The sequence below is a fragment of the Cervus elaphus genome, chromosome 1 (assembly GCF_910594005.1).
Source record: "Cervus elaphus chromosome 1, mCerEla1.1, whole genome shotgun sequence".
In the NCBI taxonomy this organism is placed as follows: domain Eukaryota; kingdom Metazoa; phylum Chordata; class Mammalia; order Artiodactyla; family Cervidae; genus Cervus; species Cervus elaphus.
In genome coordinates this window covers 82,595,306-82,615,517 of record NC_057815.1, presented here as the reverse complement: position 1 = coordinate 82,615,517, position 20,212 = coordinate 82,595,306, and positions in this window count along the sequence as shown.

The following is a 20,212-nucleotide window of genomic DNA, read 5'->3' as shown; positions in this document are numbered from 1 at the left end:
AACAGACTGGTTCCAAATAGGAAAAGGAGTACGTCAAGGCTGTTTATTGTCACCCTGCTTATTTAACTTATATGCAGAGTACATCATGAGAAATGCTGGGCTCGAGGAAACACAAGCTGGAATCAAATTATCGGGAGAAATATCAATAACCTCAGATATGCAGATGACACCACCCTTATGGCAGAAAGTGAAGAAGAATTAAACAGTCTCTTGATGAAAGTGAAAGAGGAGACTGAAAAAGTTGGGCTAAAGCTCAACATTCAGAAAACTAAGATCATGGCATCTGGTCCCATCACTTCATGGGAAATAGATGGGGAAACAGTGGAAATAGTGGTTGACTTTATTTTTCTGGGCTCCAAAATCACTGCAGATGGTGATTGCAGCAATGAAATTAAAAGACACTTACTCCTTGGAAGGAAAGTTATGACCAACCTAGAGAGCATATTAAAAAGCAGACATTACTTTGCCAACAAAGGTCTGTCTAGTCAAGGCTACGGTTTTTCCAGTGGTCATGTATGGATGTGACAGTTGGACTATATATATATATATATATATATATATATATATATATATATATAGTAAGCTGAGCACTGAAGAATTGATGCTTTTGAACTGTGGTGTTGGAGAAGACTCTTGAGAGTCCCTTGGACTGCAAGGAGATCCAACCAGTCTATCCTAAAGGAGATCAGTCCTGAGTGTTCATTGGAAGGACTGACGTTGAAGCTGAAACTCCAATACTTTGGCCACATGATGCAAAGAGCTGCCTCATTTGAAAAGATTCTGATGCTGGGAAAGATTGAGGGCAGGAGGAGAAGGCGACGGCAGAGAATGAGATGGTTAGATGGCATCACCAACTCAATGGACATGGGTTTGAGTGGACTCTCGGAGTTGGTGATGGACAGGGAGGCCTGGCATGCTTCCGTTCTTGGGGTCGCAAAGAGTTGGACACGACTGAGCGACTGAACTGAACTGAATTGAACTGAAAGTTATGAGCTGAATTACAGCACATCAAGAGATGTGTTGAAATCCCACCCCAGAGCCTGTTGATGTGACCTTCTGTAGAAATATAGTATTTGAAAATGTAATCAAGATGAGGTTATAATGCACCGGAGTAGTTACTATTCCAATGGGACTAGTATTTTCACAAGAAAGGAGAGACACAAGGAGGTGAGCACCACAGGCACCCTCTCTGTATCTCTGCAAAGACACAGAGATATAGAGGGAAGCTGGCCGTGTGAAGTAAACAGAGATAGCTTTAAGATGCGAAAAGCCAAGAGACTGCCAGGGCTACCAGAAACTGGAAGAGCCCCCCCGCCGCCCCCCCAAAAAAAGAGTAATCCTCTCTTGGAGGTTTCCAAAAAGGCAACACCCTGATTTTGAACTGCTAGCCTTCTGAAATGTGAAACAATACATTTCTATTGCTCTAAAATATGTATTGTCTCCTAGAGTTGCTCTAATAAAGTATGACAAACTGGGTAGCTTAAAACAAAAGAAATGTATTCTTTCCAGTCCTGGAGGCTGGAAGTCCAAAATCAATGTGTCTGCAAGACCATGATAACTCAAAGGCTCAAGGTGAAAATCTGTTCCCTGTTTTTTTAGTTTTGGTGTCACTGCTGGCCATCCACGGTTTCCTTAGTTTGCAACAGTGTAATTCCAGTCTTTGTCTCCATCAACTAATTCTTCCCTTGTGTTATCATATCTTCTTCCTATAAGACACTGGTCTTATAATCAGCAGTCGTGTATGGATGTGAGAGTTGGTCTCTAAAGAAAGCTGAGCGCTAAAGAATTGATGCTTTTGAACTGTGATACTTTTGAACTGCAGAAGAAGACTCTTGAGAGTCCCTTGGGCTGCAAGGAGATCCTCCCAGAGTTTGCTCAAGTTTATGTCCATTCAGTCAGTTATACTATCTAACTATCTCATTCTTTACTGCCTTCTTCTTCTTTTGCCTTCAGTCTTTCCCAGTATCAGGGTCTTTTCCAAAAGAATCAGCTCTTCCATCAGGTGACCAAATTATTAGGGCTTCAGCCTCAGCATCAGTCCTTCTAATGAATATTCACAGTTGATTTCCTTTAGGATTGAGTGGTGTGATCTCCTTGCAGTTCAAGAGATTCTAAAGAGTCTACTCCAGCACCACAATTCCATAGCATCAATTCTTGGGTGCTCAATCTTCTTTAGGGTCCAGCTCTCACTTCCATACATGATTGCTGGAAAAACAACAGCTTTGATTATATGGAAATTTGCTTGCAAAGTTATGTCTCTACTTTTTAATATGCTATCTAAGTTTGTCATAGCTTTCCTTCCAAGGTATAAGTATCTTTTAATTTCATGGCTACTGTCACTGTCCACAGTGATTTTGGAGCCCAAGAAAATAAAATCTGTCATTGTTTCCACTTTTTCCCTTTCTATTTGCATGAAGTAGTGGGACTGGATGCCAAGATCTTAGTTTTTGAACGCTGAGTTTTAAGCCAGCTTTTTCACTCTCCTCTTTCATCCTCATAGAGAGGCTCTTAAGTTCCTCTTCACTTTCTTCCTTTAGAATGGTATCATATGCATATCTGAATTTGTTGATATTTTCCCCGGCAATCTTGATTCCAGACTGTGATTCATACAGCCTGGCATTTTGCATGATAAACTCTGCAGGGTTACACTACACACCCTTGTCTTACTCCTTTCCCAATTTTGAACCAATCAGTTGCTTCATGTCTCTTTCTAGTGGTTGCTTCTTTATCCTCATTCATGTTTCATAGGAGGCAGGTAAGGTGGTCTTCTCTCTAAAAATTTTCCACAGTTTGTTGTGATCCACACAGTAAAATACTTTAGTGAAGTCAAGGAAGCAGAAGTAGATTTTCTTTTTGGAATTCCCTTGCTTTTTCCAGGATCCAACGAATGTTGGCAATTTGATCTTTGGTTTTCCTGCCACTTCAAAACCTAGCTGGCACATCTGGAATTTCTGGGTTCACGTACTACTGAAGCCTAGATTGAAGATTTTTCAGCCTAATCTTGCTACCGTGTGAAATGAGTGCAATTGTATGGTAGTTAAAACATCTTTGGCATTGCTCTTTTTTGGGATTGGAATAAAAACTGACCTTTTTCAGTCCTGTGGCCTCAGGTGGGTTTTCTAAATTTACTGATATACTGAGTGTAGCACTTTAACAGCATCATCTTTTAAGATTTGAAATAGCTCAAATTGGAATTCCATTACCTCAACTAGCTTTGTTCATAGTAATGCTTCCTAGGACCTACTTGACCTTACACTCCAGGATGTCTGGATCTAGGTGACTGATCATACCATCATGGTTATCCACATTAATAAGATCTTTTTTTTTTTTTTTTTAATATATTCTTCCATGTATTCTTGCCACATCTTCTTAATTTCTGCTGCTTGTGTTAGGTCCTTAATGTTTGTATCCTTTATCATGCCTGGCCTTGCAAGAAATATTCCCTTGATATCTTAAATTTACTTGAAGTGATCTCTAGTCCTTTCTATTCTATTGTTTACCTCTATTTCTTGGTATTGTTCATTTAAGAGGGTCATCTTATTTTTCTGTGCTATTCTTTGGAACTCATTCAGTTGAACATATGTTTCTCTTTTTCTCCCTTGCCTTTTGCTTCTTTTCTTTTCTCAGCTATTTGTAAAACCTCCTGAGACAACCACTTTGCCTTCTTGCTTTTTTTTCTTTCCGGGGTGGTTTTGGTCTCTGCCTCTTGTACAGTGTTACAATGCCTCTGTACATTGTTGTTCAGGTACTCTGTCTACCAGATCTAATCCCTTGAATCTATTTGTCACCACAACTGTATGATCATAAGGGATTTGATTTAGGCCATACCTGAATGACCTAGTGGTTTTCCTTACTTTCTTCAATTTAAGCCTGAATTTTTCAATAAGGAGGCCATGATTTGAACCATAGTCAGCTCCAGGTCTTGTTTTTGCTGACTATATACAGCTTCTCCATTTTTGGCTGCAAAGAACATAATCAATCTGATTTCGGTATTGGCCATCTGCAATGTCCATGTGTAGAGTCATTTCTTGGGTTGTTGGAAAAGTGTCTTTGCTGTGACCACTGTGTTTTCTTGACAACGTTCTGTCAGCTTTGTCCTGCTTCATTTTGTACTCCTGTTATTCCAGGTATCTCTTGACTTCCTACTTTTGCATTTCATACTGTTCATAGGGTAATCAAGGCAAGAATACTGAAGTGGTTTGCCATTCCCTTCTCCAGAGGACCACGCCTCGTCAGAACTCTCTACCATAATTTGTCCATCTTGGATGGCCCTAGACGGCATGACTCAGAGTTTAATTGTTAGAAAAGGCAAAAATAGTATGAAAAGCATGAAAAGGCAAAAAAAAAAAAAATATATGACACTGAAAGGTGAACTCCCAGGTTGGTAGGTGACCAATATGCTTGTGGTGAAGAGGGCAGAAAAAACTCCAGAAAGAATGAAGAGACAGACCAAAGTAAAAACAGCACACAGTTGTGGATGTGACTGGTGATGGAAGTAAAGCCCAATGCTGTAAAGAACAATATTGCATAGGAACCGGAAATGTTAGTTCCATGAATCAAAGTAAATTGGAAGCAGTCAAAAAGGAGATGCCAAGAGTGAACATCAACATTTTAGGAATCAGTGAACTAAAATGGACTGGAATGGGAGAATTTAATTGAAAGTACCATTATATCTACTACAGTGGGAAAGAATCCCTTAGAAGAAATGGAATAGCCCTTATAGTCAACAAGAGAGTCTGAAATGCGGTACTTCGGTGCAATCTCAAAAATAACAGAATGACTTCTGCTCTTTTCCAAGGCAAATCATTCAATATCACAGTAATCCAAATCTATGCCCCAACAAGTAATGCTGAAAAAGCTGAAGTTGAATGGTTCTATGAAAACCCCCAAGACCTTATAGAACTAACACCCAAAAAAGATGTCCTTTTCATCATAAGGGACTGGAATGCAAAAGTAGGAAGTCAAGAGATACCTGGAGTAACAGGCAAATTTGACCCTGGAGTGCAAAATGAAACAGGGCAAAGGCTAACAGAGTTTTGCCAAGAGAACACACTGGTCATAACAAACACCCTCTTCCAACAACACAAGAGACAGCTCTACACATAGACAATACCAGATAGTCAATACCGAAATCACATTGATTATATTCTTTGTAGCCGAAGATGGAGAAGCTCTATACTGTCAGCAAATACAAGACTGAGAGCTGACTATGGCTCAGGTCATGAACTCCTTATTGCCAAAATCAGATTTAAATTGAAGAAAGTAGGGAAAACCACTAGGTCATTCAAGTATGACCTAAATCAAATCCCTTATGATTATACAGTGGAAGTAAGAAATGGATTCAAGGGATTAGATCTGATAGACAGAGTGCCTGATGAACTATGGATGGAGGTTCCTGACATTGTACAGGAGGCAGTGATCAAGACCATCCCCAAGAAAAAGTAATGCAAAAAGACAAAATGGTTATCTGAGGAGGCCTTACAAATAGTTGAGAAAAGAAGAGAAGCTAAAGGCAAAGGAGAAAGGAAAGATATACCCATTTGAATGCAGAGTTCCAAAGAATAGCAAGGAGAGATAAGAAAGTTTTCCTCAATGATCAATGCAAAGAAACAGAGAAAGGAAAAAAAAAAAAGAATGGGAAAGACTTGAGACCCCTTCAAGAAAATTAGAGATACCAAGAGAACATTTCATGCAAAGATGGGCACAGTAAAGGAGAGAAATGGTATGGAACTAACAGAAGCAGAAGATATTAAGAATTGGTGGGAGGAATATGCAGAAAAATATACAAAGAAGATCTTCATGACCCAGATAATCATGATGGTGTGATCACTTATCTAGAGCCAGACATCCTGAAATGTGAAGTAGTGGGCCTTAGGAAGTGTCACTAGGAACAAAGCTAGTTTAGGTGATGGAATTTCAGTTGACCTATTTCAAATCCTAAAAGATGATACTGTGAAAGTGTTGCACTCAATATGCAAGCAAATTTGGAAAATTCAGCAGGCCACAGGAATGGAAAAGGTCAGTTTCCACTCAAATTCCAAAGAAGGGCAATGCCAAAGATTGTTTAAACTACCTCACAATTGCACTCATCTCACACGCTAGCAAAGCAATGCTCAAAATTCTCCAAGCCAGGCTTCAACAGTACATGAACCATGAACTTCCAGATGTTCAAGTTGGATTTAGAAAAGGCAGAGGAACCAGAGATCAAATCTCCAACATTCATTGGATCATCAAAAATGCAAGAGAGTTCCAGAAAAAAAATCTACTTCTGCTTTATTGAGTACACCAAAACGTTTGACTGTGTGGATCACAAAAAACTGTGGAAAATTCTTCAAGAGATGGGAACACCAGATCACCTTACCTGCCTTCTAAGAAATCTGTATGCAGGTCAAGAAGCAACAGTTAAACTGGACATGGAACAACAGACTGGTTCCAAATTGGGGAAAGGAGTACATCAAGGCAGTATACTGTCACCCTCCTTATTTAACTTATATGGAGAGTACATCATGCGAAATGCCAGGCTGGATGAACATAAGCTGGAATCAAGATTGCCGGGAGAAATATCAATAACCTCCGATACGCAGATGACATCACCCTTATGGCAGAAAGTGAAGAAGAACTGAAGGGCCTCTTGATGAAAGTGAAAGAGGAGAGTGAAAAAATTGGCTTAAAACTCAAGACTCAAAAAATGAAGATCATGGCATCTGGTCCAATCACTTAATGGCAAATAGATAGGGAAACAGTGAAAACAGTGACAGACTTCATTTTTCTGGGCTCCAAAATCACTGAAGATGGTGACTGTAGCCCTGAAATTAAAAGATGCTTGCTTCTTGGAAGAAAAGTTATGACCAACCTAGACAACATATTAAAAAGCAGAGACATTACTTTGCCAACAAAAGTCCATCTAGGCAAGGCTATGGCTTTTCTGTAGTGATCTATGGATGTGGGACTTGGAATATAAAAAAATTGAGCACCGAAAAATTGATGCTTTTGAACTGTGGTGTTGGGGAAGACTCTTGAGAGTCCCTTGGACTGCAAGGAGATCAAACCAGCCAATCCTAAAGGAAATCAGTCCTGAATATTCATTAGGACTGATGATGAAGCTGAAACACCAATGCTTTGGCAACCTGATGCGAAGAACCAACTTATTGGAAAAACCCTGATGCTGGGAAAGATTGAAGGCAGGAGGAGAAGGGGACAGCAGAGGATGAGATGGTTGGATGGCATCACTGACTCAATGGATATGAGTCTGAGGAAATTCTGGGAATGGGTGATGGACAGGGAAGCCTGGCATGCTGCAGTCCATGGGGTCAGAAAGAGTCAGACATGACTGTGTGACTGAATTGAACTGAACTTTTACATTACAATCCCCTCTTATGAGAAGGGCATAGTTTTTTGCTATTAGTTAGAAGATGTTCTAGGTCTTCAACAGTAGAACTGATTATGTTCAGCTTCTTTTACATCAATGGTTGTGCATAGACTTGAATAAATTTGAGTTGAATGGTTTGCCTTAGAAACAAAGCAAGATCATTCTGTCATTTTTGAGATTGCACCCAAGTACTGCATTTCAGACCCTTCTGTTGTCTACGAGGGTACTCCTTTTCCTTTAAGGAATTCTAGCCCACAGTATTAGATATAATGGTCATCTGAATTTAACTTGCCCATTCCCATCCATTTAAATTTACTGATCTCTATGATGTCAATGTTCAATCTTGCTATCTTGTGCTTTATCATGTCCAACTGATCCTGATTCATGGATGTAATATTGCATGCGCTATGCAATAATGTTCTTACAACATCAGACTTTGCTTTCAACATACCACCAGACATATTCACAAGCATCATTTCCACTTTGGCCCAGCCCTTCATTATTTTTGGACCTCTGAGTAATTGACCTCTGATCTTCCCCAGTAGCATATTGCACACCTTTCAATATGTGTCATACAGGGGGCTCACCTTCAGGTGTCATAACTTTTTGCCTTTTTGACTGTTCACAGGGTTCTCCAGGCAAGAATACTGGAGGAGGCTGCCATTTCCTCCTCCAGTGAACCACGTTTAGTCAGAACTCCTCACTACGACTGGTCCGTCTTGGGTGGTCCTTCAAGGTATGGCTCATAGTTTCACTGAGTTACACAAGCTCCTTCACCATGACAAAGCCGTGAACCTTGATGGGGAACACATCTTTAGTTTTACGATGTTTTAGATACAGTTTCTTGTATATACCTTTTAATCCATGTTATTAGATAAAATGTAAATTTGTGGTTATGAGATGTCTAAATCATTAATTTAGGTCTTATACGAACACATATATGTAAAGAATGGTATTTCACCAGGAAATCTGACATGCTAATTTCATTATTGTATTTATTTCACTGTCTCTATTAGGAAGATATAATAGGGACCATTTCTAAGAATCAGTTTTAGTGAGATGTATGAACCTAAAGCTTGTTAAACAGAGTGAAGTAAATATGAAAGAGAAAAACAAGTATATATATATATATTAGCACATATATATAGAATCTTAAAAAGCAAATAATATTGATGAACTTATTTTCAGGAAAGGAATGGAGATGCAGATTTAGAGAGTGAGCTTGTGGACACAATGGTAGCGGGAGAGAGTGGGACGAATGGCGAGAGTAGCATCAAACATATACACACTGTCAGTTGTGAGATGGAAAGCTGGTGAGAAATCGCTGTGTAGTACGGGGAGCCCAATCTGGCACTCTGTGATAACCTGAAGGGATGGGATCGGGGGGTGGGGGGGCGCGAGGGGAGGGAGGCTAGGGAGGAAGGGGATGTATATATAATTATGGCTGATTTGCATCATTGTATGGCAGAAACACAACATTGCACAAATTAAAGAAAAAAAATACTTAAAAAAGAAAAAACAAATCTGATTTTTTATACTTTTAATTATTATTACTGAAACAAGACAATTATGTCATCATATATACTCTTTTAAAAACTAAGCTTTGAAATAAATAATTTAAAAGACACAGGAAAGATATACACATTTTAAAATAATCATCTTTTAACCTAGTACCAATAAACTGCCAACTTAAAAAGTGGTTATCAGCATATTCTGGATTAAATCAAATGTTTTCAAAGATTAAGTTGTCCAGCTGGTGTTCACTTATATTTCCACAGTTTAAATGCCTATAACTCATGTTTATAACATGTCTTCCTTTCCTAATAAATTGTTCACTGATTTAATTTTTCAATGTTTTTCTCAGTAAGTGCCATGCCTAATATAATGAAACATGTGACTCTTTCCTACAATGCTTTGGCAATTTAATTTAAACTATGTAGTATGTATGTATGAATATCTGTGTATGCAAGACCATTTTGATAAAGATTCTACACACAGTAGGAATGAAAAGGAGCATTTCATTCAAAAAGGAATTTAAAATAGTTTTATTTTCATGGCTGAGAAACCACAAATTTCCCTTCCAGTAGACCTATCACAATTCAAAATGTACTAGGATCTAATTGGAACACACCATCTGTTAACCAGAAATAAAATGGATTGTGTCACATCTATCAATTCATTTGTCAGGTATGGGATGAGGAAAAACACGAGTGTAATTCTAAATACTCTTCCATGGTTACTACCCAGTGTAATTCATAGCTACACTCTAAAAAGCCTCTTAGGCTTTAGACTTGTTTTTTTTGCCTCCTTTAAGGTCAAAATCCCCTCAACTACAGAAAAATAAGAGAATTCCTTTTCATGAAAAATCAGATAAGAGCTGGTATGGGAAAGGCACAACCCTTTTAAATGAATGATTGAACTAAGATAAGAGAATCGTAAAAGATTTATCCAAAAGGAATGCCATTTTGGGGTCCTGGGGAGAGGCAAACATCTAGTTATATCTCTAAACTCCTGCAGAGTGGGAAGGGCTTTCAATAAACTGAAATGAGAACTGGCCACACTTTCTCTGACTCCCTGTTGTGAAGAACTAAGGGGCTAAAATCATTCTGTTCAAGGTCCAAAGACTTCAGCTGCTCCAAAGTGCCTCTATTAACCCGGCATTAAAGAAGTTAAACAAAGTATATTTTTCCCCATCCAGAAACAAGGAGGCTAGTCACCTTCATCAATAATATAACCAATCCACTACAGAATACTGATTGTGTTTTGATTAACACTTATATGTGAATTACCTTTTTTTCTATGAACTGTCAAGATAAGGCTTCATAAATCACTGCTTTTTCTTGGGAATCACAGATATATTGAATATTAACACACTTTTTATTTTCCTGAGATATCGTTATTTAAGTGCATCAAATATATCGGAAGCTAAACTTTTACTTTTCATAGGAGTAACTAAGAGAAAAAGATATCCTACTGATAAATATCAGTCATAGATACCAGCACATGAAAAGATACAGTCTGTTCTGTGGATCTGCAAGGGAAGAATGCAAACTGATGTGTAGAATTAATGGGCAAAAATTAGGCTTAATAAAAGAAAGGCTGTTCTATCTGGCCATTTAAAGGGGAAGAATTATTTTCAGAGAGTGTATATTCTTAAAAGGCTTCCATTTTAAGAATATTCTTTTTTTTTTTAAGAATATTCTTAAAAGTCTTCCCTTTTAAGCGTCTGCCGGCAATGCAGGAGACCTGGGTTCGATCCCTGGGTCGGGAAGATCCCCTGGAGAAGGAAATGGCAACCCACTCCAGTATTCTTGCCTGGAGAATCCCATGGACGGAAGAGCCTGGTGGGCTACAGTCCACGGCGTCGCAAAGAGTCAGACACAACTGAGCGACTTAACTAACCAACTTAACTATTCTTAAAAGTGGAGTTTTCAGATTATATTCTTTGCATTAGCTTCTTTTCTCCTTTCTAACAGCTTCTGATGTTTTTGATGTGTATGAGGTGGAGGGGGGAGGCTCTGTAGTTTCTAGGAAGCAAACTTTATCCTCCAGATATAAAACCTGTGACCAAGGCTAAGCCAATCAATTCATTCTAGTCTAGGCTGTAGTAATTGGCTCATGTCTGCATGTGACATAAACCGATCCCAGCAGCCTGAGTTTCAGGATCTATTCTGGAAATTTGGGGGTGAATATGTGTCCTCTTTGATCAATATGTATGACAATGATGTGGAGTGTGAAAATAGTGCAAATATTTTTATTATACAGTGTGAGGAGGGGACAGTCAGGATAAATTGGGCACAAGGAAGAGGAAAGAACATTACACAAAAGAAGCCAGGGCCCCAGTGCCATGATGCATTTCTGGATCAAATCATACCTGCAGGAAACCATGTCTCTGGACTTAGTGACTGCATGAAAAAGCCATTTTCATTTTTATTTATGTCAATTCAATTTTTATGTCACTTTGAACCAAAAGCAAACTTACATAACCCAGCACTTGGGCTGCAGAATTACAGTGTGAAAGAGAATTTTAAGATCAGCATCATGACAAGCTGTTGTGCTTGAGGAATTTGTTACTATTATAGTTTGAGTTACTAAAATTTGGGTTTCCGTTTAAAATAAGGACAAATATAGGGTTTTTGTATAATGACATCAGTATCATTTAACTGGGAGTATGAGAAGTATTTTAATAACAATCATGGCAAGAATTGCACATAACTCATGCATTTTTTTCCCTATTTTCTCAGGTCTTAGGTCCATGTGTGTTTATTGTGACTATGAATATCATTCATCATGTATTGCAGAGAACAAGAGCAGTTGAAGATGAGTGATCTAGAAGTCTATTTCTGGAGAATGTTTCTGAGGGGATGAGACAATGAGCTAAAAACAGTAGCACTGAACAAGCAACCTAAAGACCTGGAAACCTTGAGATTCGTGACTCGATGACACCGGCTTTTGCAAATTTAATCCTAGAAACTGGAATCCTCTTTTAGTTTACTTGTTTGTTTTTGCATTTTTATATGAAAGCATCTAATTGATTTATTTCTATTTTGTCTTACCACACTGCCAATAAGAATGATGTTTTTAAATATCTGAACATAGACATCGTTGCTCTAAAAGATTCACTTCTCTTTCCCTGGCATGTCAAAAGAACTCAAACAGATGAAGACATTGAGTTCTTTTGACATGCCAGGGAAAGAGAAGTGAATCTTTTAGACCAACAATATATATATATACACACACACACATTTGGGCAAATTACTTAAGCTTATTGGGACTCAGCTTCCTCAACATCAGTTCAGTTTAGTTCAGTTCAGTCGCTCAGTCGTGTCCTAATCTTTGCAATTCCATGGACTGCAGCACACCAGGCCTGCCTGTCCATCACCAACTCCTGGAGATTACTCAAACTCATGTCCACTGAGTTGGTGATGCCATCCAACCATCTCATCCTCTGTCAACTCCTTCGCCTCCTGCCCTCAATCTTTCCCAGCATCAGGGTCTTTTCAAATGAGTCAGCTCTTCACATCAGGTGGCCAAAGGATTGGTTTCAGCTTCAGCATCAGTCCTTCCAAAGAACAGTCAGGACTGATTTGCTTTAGGATTGACTGGTTGGATCTCCTTGCAGTCCAAGGGACTCTCAAGAGTCTTCTCCAACACCATAGTTCAAAAGCATCAATTCTTCGGTGCTTAGCTTTCTTTATCTAACTCTCACTTCCATACATGACTACTGGAAAAACCATAGCCTTGCCTAGATGGACCTTTGTTGGCAAAGTAATGTCTCTGCTTTTTAATATGCTGTCTAGGTTGGTCATAACTTTCCTTCCAAGGAATAAACATCTTTTAATTTCATGGCTGCAGTCACCATCTGCAATAATTTTGCAGCCCCAAAAAATGAGTCTGCCACTGTTTCTACAGTTTCTCCATCTATTTGCCATGAAGTGATGGGACTGGATGCCATGATCTTAGTTTTCTGAATGTTGAGCTTTAAGCCAACTTTTTCACTCTCCTCTTTCACTTTCATCAAGAGCCTCTTTAGTTCTTCTTCACTTTCTGCCATAAGGGTGGTGTCATCTGCGTATCTGAGGTTATTGATATTTCTCCCGGCAATCTTGATTCCAGCTTGTGCTTCCTCGAGCCCAGCATTTCTCATGATGTACTCTGCATATAAGTCAAATAAGCAGGGTGACAATAAACAGCCTTGACGTACTCCTTTCCCAATTTGGAACCAGTCTGTTGTTCCATGACCAGTTTAACTGTTTCTTCTTGACCTGCATACAGATTTCTCAAGAGGCAGGTCAAGTGGTCTGGTATTTCCATCTCTTGGAGAACTTACCACAGTTTATTGTGATCCACACAGTCAAAGGCTTTGGCATAGTCAATAAAGTGGAAATAGATGTTTTTTTGGAACTCTCTTGCTTTTTCTTTGATCCAGCGGATGTTGGCAATTTGATCTCTGGTTCCTCTGCCTTTTCTAAAACCAGCTTGAACATCTGGAAGTTCACTGTTCACGTATTGTTGAAGCCTGGCTTGGAGAATTTTGAGCACTACTTTGCTAGCATGTGAGGTGAGTGCAATTGTGTGGTAGTTTAAGCATTCTTTGCCATTGCCTTTTTTAGGGATTGGAATGAAAACTGACTTTTTCCAGTCCTGTGGCCACTGCTGAGTTTTCCCAATTTGCTGGCATATTGAGTGCAGCACTTTCACAGCACCATCCTTCAGGATTTGAAATAGCTCAACTGGAATTCCATCACCTCCACTAGCTTCGTAGGTAGTGATGCTTCCTCAGGCCCACTTGACTTTGCATTCCAGGCTGTCTGACTCTAGGTGAGTGATCACACCATCCTGATAACATAACATGATATGTTCCTCAACATAAGTGGGAATAATAATACTTTTGAGGTTTTTAATGAGTTATGAATAAGATCATGCAATTAAAGTGTTTAGCACAGAATCTGGCACATTTTAAGCCCTCAGTAATTGCTTCCATTTGTATCAAATGAATATGATATATAATTTAGATGGCCTGTGGTATAGCTTCATATTTCCAAAGTTATATTGAGACTGGAGAAAAAGACACCTAATATATATTACAAACTCCAAAACACTTTGCAATGTCTTTCTTATTCTGCATAGAAATAAGTTTAGTATCATTTTTTCCACTTTACAGAGGGAATTGAAGCTCAGAGACATGAAGTGATTGCACCCAAACAGAAAACAGAAAGTTTAGAATCCAAATCCAGGTGTTCTGACTCTTGGCTCCCTATTCTTTCTGCTACAACCTCACTTCATTCAGTCATCATGACTCTTACATGAAAGAGCTCAGAAAATATCTGCCTGAGAACACATGTGTACAGATGAAGACAGGAAGTTTGAATAACATGGAAATCAGTAGAAAACCTATGTCTGATAAATCATCAAATGTCAGTAAGAACATGCATGGGCGAGCAGCTTAGTCTGACTCTTTCTGACCTGATGGGGACTGCAGCCCTCCAGACTCCTTTGTCCATAGAATTCTCCAGGCAAGAATACTTGAATGGGTTGCCATTTTCTTCTCCCAGGGATTTTCCCAGCCCAGGGATCTAACCCATATTTCTTGCATCTCCTGTATTGGTAGGTGGGTTCTTTACCAGGTAGAGTCACTGGGGAAGATTGGGCAAAACCAGGTCCAAAGAATGCAATGTACTTATTTTCATCATATCTTGAAAAATAAGGAAGTTTGAAATATTGGAACAGTTTTAGCCTGTTTCTAGACCTAGATTAATGATTATCTAGAGATTATAATCCTAATTTTAAAAAATAATTATATTTACATTTATAATTATACATATTTGGTGGCTCAGATGGTAAAGAATGTGCCTGAAGTCCAGGAGACCTAGGTTCAGTCCCTAGGTCCAGAAGATCCCCTGGAGAAGGGAATGGCTACCCACTCCAGTATTCTTGCCTAGAGAATTCCATGGACAGAGAAGCCCAGAGGGCCACAGTCCATGGGGTTGCAAAGAGTTGGACATGACTGAGTGACTCATACTTTCATACTTTTTCACTTTCTATACATATAATTGCATAATTATAAAACATAATTATAATTTCAATGATATTTTGCATTAGGATAATACTTTAATTTTTGAGGCCACTTTATATATGTTTTCTCATTTTTTATTTGTAGCATCACTCTATAGTACGCTCAGAAAAAGTCCTTTAATGTAAAAAGTTAAAAATTTTAGATTAAACAATATGGACAACCTCATTTAACATGTCTTTTAAATGATTTGGATAAAACTATTTACTTAGAAATTCCCAGATTCAGATTAGAATTTAGTATGGTGTTGGGAAGTATCATGTAACTAAGAATCAGCCATAGAGCTATATTTGATTTGTAAGAACGTATATGTTCTAGTGAGAACAATTACAATGTATAGTAAAACATTTGAAAAAGATAATTCAAACACTATGACAATGATAAACTTTTTTACTTACAAGGTCAAGGCAGAAATCTAGAAGTCATTGGAAGCAGGATAATATAGTGCTTCAAAATTATTATCAATTTAATATTTGCTATCACTGTTAAATGAAGTAGAGATGATTTGTCTGAAAATTTTACTTTTATTTTGGGGAAATAAATGTGTATGAGACCTGCAGTATTTTTTGCAATTGTGAATGCCAGGCTTTAAGAGAATGTTGATGGTGTTCTTATTCACCTGATCCTTTGCTTGTTCACTTATTTACTCATTTAGAGACATAGTAAAGTATAGTGTAGACATCTCTCTGACCATTGGGTCACCAGTGGCCACTCTTTGCCAGCAGGCACCATGAACAGGATTCCATGCAACTCTCCTTGATGGCAGAGAAATCAGTATTAAATGTTTCTAGGGACCGAGGGCTCCAGCTAGAAAGGTGGGAAGTTTACAGATCTAGGGCAGGAGATGAATAAACTGAGGGTGGAGCCAGTCTAATCATTAAGGGTTACATATATCACGCTAAAGAGTTTAAGATTTTTCTGAAGTGTTATATAGAGCAATTGAGATATTCATGCTCTAAAAATGTTGTCAATGAAGGCTTGTATGCCACAGCCAAGTTAAGAATGGGTGAGCTGGTCCACTGGTCTGACATATTAATGCTAACATATTTTGTAATGGCTTTGTGAATCAGTAACCAAACCTACAGGTTGTAGTGGAAATATTTTTGATATTTATAATACCATTTATTAAACCTAATTTAGGAGCTGTAAACCACTATTAAAATTTATTGGACAATACATGCTTCTTTTCATTCTTAAATTTCCCTTTATCTTGTTACACACGCCCAGACTCTCCCCTGAGCTTCCCTAAGGACTACTCAAGGAAACATCAGTAGCCAAGTTTCATTTAATCCCTCAAATACTGAAAGTATCCTAAAGCTCTTTTCTTTGCTTAAGGAGAGCTGCTGATCTTCAGCCCTGGAAGCATGCAGATGTTTCCCTCTCTGTGCTTTCATAATTAGAAAACTCCAGCTCAGCTGTCAGGATGCCAGAGTGATAAGGAATCCTTTAGTCAGTAAATTGCTTTATGAGGTATAAGTATGTCTGTATAACAGGGAATTATGCCAATGAGAACACTATTAAAGACTAAGGGATTGGGGGGAAAAAAGAAAAAGAAAATAAAAAGTTGATAGTTAAATAGTATACTTTATAGTGTTTTATACCCTAAAAACAAAATTGCACTTGGATTACTTTCCAAGAGATGTTTTAGTGTAGACTTCTGCATCTGTGTATATTCAGAGCATTTTATAGGTCATTGCACAAACTGTTGCTAACTGCTCTGGGGTAATCTGATCTTTCTCTCTTCTCTCTCTCTCTCTCTCTTTTTTTTTTTTTTTTTTTTGAGATAAACTGCTGTTGTTTAGTGGCCAAGATGTAATCCTACTCTTTGCAACCCCATGGACTGTAGCCCACAAGGACCATAGGTCAGAAATCCCTCTGACCATGGGATTTCCCAGGGAAAGAATATTGCAGTGGGTTGCCATTTCCTTTTCCAGGGGGTCTTACCAACCCAGGGATCGAACCCGTGTCTCCTGCATTGCAGGTGGATTCTTTACCACTGAGCCACCAGGGAAGTCCTGAGAGATAAATAGTAGCTACCAAATAGCTTTGAGATGAATGAGGTTGACCTATACTCTTACCCCCAGAACCCCATCTAAACTGCAAGCCTTATGAACAAATTTTCTTCCTTAAACAGATGCTTAGGAAACAAATATTTATTAGCCAGATGTTGGATAAAGTTGCTGCACTCTGTCCTTTCACGAGCCCCAGCCCCACCTTACATCAAAGTTTGCCTGAGGCAGATACAACGAATTTGTATGAACAAGATTCTGGGCTTTACAGTTGACATCTGGCTTTGAACTTGATGTCAGGACTATTGAGGGAGAAAACCTAGTCACAGGAGTAAAGCCTAGAGCTTTCACTGGCTTCCTATCCCAGGTTAGTACAAAACTGGGCTAGGCTCCAAAATATTTTCGGCAGAGCCAAAATACATAACGTGAAAGTCTCTAATTTTACCAGGGATAGCCCATCTGTGACCTTCTTCATACCATACAACAGAATACTGTCTTTACTGATGAAGACCCGTTTCTGAGCATTCATTATACTCACTAGTGAAGCTTTGGATTTTCTTGGAGCAATGAGTAACAGATTGCCCGAGTGTTGTGCTTTCTTTAGAGCACATTAGTCGATCAGGATTATCCTCTAACCTAAATGGCACACACGTACTAATAACATTTCAGTAAGAAGTGAGTCATAAAAAAGAACAATAAATTATAGACACTGCAAATACTTCCCCAACTTTAAACAGAGAGAACGTGATGTATGGTGATAAGGCCAAGATAAAAAGGTTTATTAGCTAACTGCAATATATCAAAGACTAAAAAGCTTGAATTATAAACTCTGTGCTAATTCATGATCTTTTCTATTGCTTATGAAGCAATGGAGTATAGCTGTCTTCTGAGATCTCTGGGGGATTGGTTTGAAGACCCTCAGCAGATACCAAAATCCACAAATACTCGTCTCTTATTATATAAAATTGCATAGTATTTGCACATATTATAAACTATGCATACTCTCCAATATACTTTAAGTCATAAGTACATTATTTGTAACACCTAATATGATGTAAATACTATATCAAACAGCTGTTCATACAATGCAAGTGCTATGTAAATTTACCAGTTCATGGCAAATTTAAGTTTTGCCTGTTGAAACTTTCTGAATTTTTTTTTCCCCAATACTTTCAATCTGTGGTTTATTGAATCCCTGGCTGGTTGAATCTGTGAATGTAGAACTCATGGATACAGAAGGCCAACTGTATCATGAAAAGTATCAGAACTCTGGAATCAACAAGACCATGGAATAACCTTGCGAAACAACTTCGAGAAAGTCACCTTCCCCTAGACTCAGTTGTTTCCTCACTTGTTAAAAAGGTCAAAACAATCACCTTGTAAGATTGTTGTGAGATAAATATCAATAGGATCACATTTAACGCATTGCTTGGTGGTGTGCAGTGTCCAATAAATGTGTGTTTTCCTTTCTTCTGAACTGACACAACTGGAACTACACGATAATTCAGAACAGAAAAGCGTTGCTAAGTGCCTACAGCGCAAGATGCGGTTCCAAGAAACTTCATAAGTAAACACAAGAGAAAAATCAATTTAGAGACTCTGTGTGGTTGAGTGAGACTCAACCTTTAGACATTGGGGCTGTCATCAGAAATAGAGAAAACTAGATGTGAGAGGTGCATGTTTCAATGAATTCTAGTGTGAGAAGTAACACATTGCCTTTAAGTCTGAAGGGCTTTGAACCATAGTGAATCAGGGTGGTTATCCAATATAAAATAACTCTCCTTGCTGACAATTTTATTTTTGATAATTGAATTTTATGTATTTTATTATAGTAATATTACTTGTGTAACAAAAGAAAATCATTTCCCTTTAGTTTCTCCTTTCCTTTTCCATTTTTAAACTTTAATGGGGTTTGAAGAACCCTCTCACTGATTGTTAATAATTGACAAGCAAATGCTTGCACCTGTGTCTTTGAAATGATACATATGAAATGTGAATGATACGACTGAAAATAACAATTAGAATACTTACATAATTCTTAACTCTAAAGACCCTCCTTTAAGCACATGGAAAAACAACTAAAACATCAGTACCAATAAGTAATGCTTTCTAAAAATGAAAATCTTCCATTTCCTTGGAGAAATCTTTAAAATACAAGGGATAATTTCTATGAGAGATATGTAGGGAGCCACTTGGACCTGCTCAGAGATTTTGGTGATTTCTTTTGAGAAGTTACAAGTAAAATTACTCCGGAAGTTTAAGTTTGTATATAATTTTTACATCATATAACTATTAAATGAAATTACATATTTTAATCAATAGATCAATAAGATTAAGAATTTTGTTTCAGTTTTGTAACTAAGATTTTTTTTATATAAGAAAAACATACAAAGGTTCAAACGTTCACATGTTTACAAGAATATTTAGAATATTATTTGACATGAAGATTATTTCTTAGAATATAGAGGGGCTCAAAACACATTCTGCTTTGGTTCTGCACAGTCTGGAAGATCTATAAACTAGATTAGAAATAATATTAATATTATTATTAAGCTTTCACTATTGCTCATCATTATTGAGCATTCACTAAAGGTCAAGCACTCTTCTGAGAAGTTTGCTTTGATTACTTCATTCAATCTTAACTTTTGATTTAGCCAAGGAATATCTTGAGCAGTTGAGACATTTTTTGTTTTACTATAGCTTATTAGTTTTAATTGACAATCAATTGAAAACTTGCACTTCTTTAACATTTCCTTCATGGTCTTCAGCCTTAGAAGACACCTTGTCCCACAGCCTCTAAAATAATTTTCCAATCCTAGATCTTTAAAATGTTCTTCAAATTCTGCTTCTGCCTCAGCTCTATTTCACATATCACTGTCTTGATATTTTTCTCTTTTTTCCTGATTTTTTTCTTCTCTATGTTTTTAACATCTTATTTCTTTGTGTTTTTCCTTTTGTATTTCCTCTATCTTCTTTTTACATCCACATCTTTGCTCTTTCTTCTCTATCCCTAAATTATTTTCAGTTGTTTGTTTTTGCTTCTTTTCTCCCTCCCAAATCTTTCTTGGCCTGCAGTATGTAACCAATCTATTGATACTTCTAACTTGTATTTAAATAAGTATGTTTTCTCATTTTCATGTTTTCATAATTCAAGGAACATCTCATTTAATTAAGGATAGGTGATGGTGACCCCAATTTCATGAATTTTAAGAAGTGCTTATTCAAGGGAAACAAGGTGTATTTGTAGTATTGGACAGACAG